The sequence below is a fragment of the Mytilus californianus genome, unplaced genomic scaffold (genome assembly GCF_021869535.1).
Source record: "Mytilus californianus isolate M0D057914Y unplaced genomic scaffold, xbMytCali1.0.p SCAF_6, whole genome shotgun sequence".
In the NCBI taxonomy this organism is placed as follows: domain Eukaryota; kingdom Metazoa; phylum Mollusca; class Bivalvia; order Mytilida; family Mytilidae; genus Mytilus; species Mytilus californianus.
In genome coordinates this window covers 28,663,132-28,667,160 of record NW_026262712.1, presented here as the reverse complement: position 1 = coordinate 28,667,160, position 4,029 = coordinate 28,663,132, and the positions used below count along the sequence as shown (strand labels likewise).

General features: G+C 34.3%; 1 long non-coding RNA gene across 1 annotated transcript; it reads left to right on the top strand.

Annotated features, from left to right (window-relative positions):
- The first annotated feature begins 1,306 nt into the window (after nt 1-1,306).
- On the top strand, nt 1,307-1,748 carry LOC127704942 (uncharacterized). Its single transcript, XR_007983584.1, has 2 exons — nt 1,307-1,448; nt 1,615-1,748. It is a non-coding gene; the product is annotated as an uncharacterized LOC127704942 (long non-coding RNA).
- The last annotated feature ends 2,281 nt before the right edge of the window (nt 1,749-4,029 follow it).

Sequence of the window (4,029 nt, the reverse complement as noted above, 5' to 3'; positions counted from 1 at the left end):
CAATCATTCAATACACCAAATATAGTTGACCTATTGCTTATAGTTTCTAAGAAACAGACTAAAACAGGAAAACTAAACATTGACCAATGAACCATGTAAATGAGGTCAAGGTCAGATGAACCATGCCAGACAGACATGTACACCTTACAATCAATCTATGTGTAGAGTACGAAGACTAGGGTACATGTATTTTATTGTGACATGTGTGATGTACATGTAAGTTTACATAGACAGGGAGAAGATATTTTTTTATGTATGTTTTAATTGGTATTAATAAAGCATATTGTTTAATATTCTGTATTTTTTATGAAAGTCTTATTATGTAGGAAACAGTAACTGTGTGAAATAATTTGTACTATCAGTTGAACGGCAAACGATTTAATGGCGTCTAAGTTCAAGACATTGGTCACGTGATAAAAGGTCAGAGTTTACCGTTTTCTTGTGAACGTGTACACCTCTTGGTTTTTTACCTCGTATCGTCTAATTGTAACTCGTACATAAATAAAACTTGTAGGGTCCAAATCTTGAGTGAATAAGCTTCATTATTATGTATACTTATTTATGAAAGGTGTTATAAAAGTATTCTAAAACAACGATGGAAGTTGAAATTTTTTGTGGAAAATTTGCGTAGGTCTACGGAAAATCCCAAATCATTTCTTAAATGGGTTTGGTAACGTATGGAGGGGTATAAAATATGAAGTAAAACCATTTTCTGGATCTTATATATTAATTATAGATCATAAATTCCCCGGATACGCAATTGTGTCAGCTTATTCGTGGCGAAGCGGAGATCAACGGGAGATAACTCCGTACACGCGTCGTAGGAAACTGCAAGTTTACAACAGTAAATTCGAGTAAAATTAATGATTGTAGTTATATTTCGACACTTTCTTGAATAACCATTCAATATTTAATGTTCCTCTACTCTTGTAACATTAAAATAGTCATGGAATGTTTGAATATGGCATTTTTTCAAGTACCCTAAAACAGGTTTTTGGAAACTTCCAAAGAAGAAAATTATAGATAACTGACTTTTCTCTGAAACTTGGACTTATTTGTATATTCTCAAACACCCTTTTGGTAGATGGAATGATACAAGTCTTTGTTTAACTTTCTTTGTATCAATATTCTTAGAAAGGATATGAAAATAAACTCAGTGTTTGTACATGTTGGTTGTTTAGAAAAGTTTGTTTAAATATATTAAAATTTCACTCTAAAATTAGACTTGAATTTTTATATTTAAATAAGTATCTAACATAGAAAGTTGTTAATCTGGTGCACTGAAAATGTTCCATCAGAAATGTTACCGTCGTACATTGATTAAGAGTAAGATACATATTACGATTAGAAGCTAAGTAGTAAATCGGCGTTTCTTTCCCCGATACATCAGATTCCTGTAATCGAATCACGATGCTACACAAATTTTGACATGTTAATGGCCCAAAGAGGTAATTTGAACGTTATTAATGTAATAAATGTCTTTTAATATGCATAATTGATATATTCGCATAGTCATAATATTTGTAAGGTTATACTGCGATTTGTTTATATATCTGGTGTGCAACAGGGTTTTGCATTGAAAATTATATATGGTTCTTTTTTGTTTACTTTCAGTTCTTACGTAAACCTGCGTAACAACGTATACTAGTCCATGAACTTTGTATAATGTTAGACAACTGGGTGAATGTATGCGATGCACTGTATGTTTATTTGACAATTGCGACATGAATAAAGTATCAGAACTTTCAGTGTATTATTTTGCGACGCCCACAGCTACAGTAAGAACTCTCCATCATTGACTTGTCTGATGTGTAAACGATTGCGAAACAGATTTGAAGAATCCATTTGATGAACAATTACAGATCGATGCGTTTTGATGCTGTAATAATTGTAAACAGAACTTTTATGAGACATGCTGTAAAATGTGGTATGGTGTAAAGTTATGGAAAAGATTCAAGACATTGATTTTGACAATACACATTTATAGTGATTCGTGAAACAACAGAAAGAAGACCGAACAGTTGAAGAGAACTTTTACTAGAGATATTGACTCATTTTTGATTTATTGCATTGATTTATTTGCTATGTTTTGGTATTTTGTATTATGTTTGATTTTTGATAGTATTTGAATATGGGTTTATAATAAGGATTCTTTAAACTGTTTTAACATGATGAAATGCATGAACATATGGGTACAAAACGTATGTTTATTTTGAATATGATGCATTTGAATTTTAAAGGGTTACATATTTGATTGATATCATATATAGGTAATGATTTTATGTTGCTTAAATCCCTTTGTTGATAACTTGAAATAATTAGTCATGATGTCCCGAGGCGAAGTCGAGGGCGATATATGTGAGGCTAGTGGTGTAACTCGTACTAGCACACGACAGCGAAGTTAAACCGATAAGGGTTTTTTTGTGGCAAGTTGATACTTTACAGAAAAACTTTCGGAAGGCCGTTTCCTCATGGAAGTCATGGTCAAACAAAATAGAAGTACAATTAAGTGACACTAAAGACACAAATATCATTCGTGAACATCGAAATATATTAGTTGAAAACATGAATCATTTAACAAGTGTTTATAAACAATTATCGAATCTTATCGAAAATGAAAGTGAGTCACATGGTCATTCTGAATTAATTAGTGAAAGTGAAACTGAGATATTTAAGCGATACGAAACTTGTGAAAACTATCACGCAGATCTCATGAAAAGGATAACGACTCGTGTTCAGGAAATTGATAGAGACAATGTAGAAACTAGAGGTTCATATACATGTAAGTCAAGGTCTAGTCATTCATCTCATTCACATAGATCAAGTGCATCACAACGGTCACAAACTGCTTCGCGAGCCGCAGACTTGAAGGCAAAATTAAAGTACATTGAAATCGAGGCGAAGGCGAAATTAGAATTGGAAAGGATACAAACGATGCGTGAACTAGAGGCTACAGAAGCCAAGCTAGATGTAATCGATAAAGCTAGTCAAGGCTCAGATTTAGATGAATTAAAGAGATCACTTCCGGAAGCTAATATTCTCGATAAATTTCTTCAACACGTTAATCCGGATGCTAAAGTAGATACTGACATTATTGAAAATATTAAGGATGAGCATGATGATTTTGTAACTACTCTGCCAAGGTCAACAGTTCCGAAGAAGTTGAATATTGACCATGATCAAGTTCAACCAATACACCATATAAGTTATAAGTATCCAGTTCAAGGTCATTCTGTCCCGACTGTAAGTCTACAAGGTCAAGGTCAATTCGTCTCAAATGTCGATCAATCTAGGCAAGCTAAGCCTACACCCAAAGTCCGTCAATTAATATTAGATCAGTCTGCATTGAATGTAAGTCAGTCATTCGTGCAAAGTGTAAGTTCCGTGCCAGTAGTGACAAACACGCGTTCTGAACCAGTAGTAACCAACGTAAAATCGGCGCCAGTTGTGACAAGCGTAAGTTCCGCAACTCTTAATCCATCAGCTATAACATTTGTACCTCAGAATGTAAACACTGCTAATGTTACAGGACAATACGTTCAAATTGAAGACCTTACGAAATCACTCGCCGAACAAGTGAGTCTTAGTCGGCTGCCGCCACCCGAACCATCGGTCTTTTTTGGTGATCCTTTAAAATATCCTGCGTGGAAATCATCATTCCAAACTCTTATTGAACAACGAAAAATTCCGACGTTTGAACGTATACATTACTTGCGAAAGTATGTCGGAGATTCAGTGCGAGAGGTAATTGAAAACTTTCTAGTATTGTCTACCGAAGACGCTTACGATGATGCAAAGGAACTCCTTGAAAAGAGATATGGTGATCCGTTTATTATCAGTAATGCATTCCGTGATAGACTCGATAATTGGCCGAAAGTACTGTCTAGAGACAATATTGCTCTAAGGAAATTTTCTGACTTTCTTAAACAGTGTTTGTCTGCGATGAAAACTATGGGAACATTGAACGCGCTAAACGACAATAGAGAAAATCGAAAACTTTTGTCAAAACTACCGGATTGGGTTGTAACA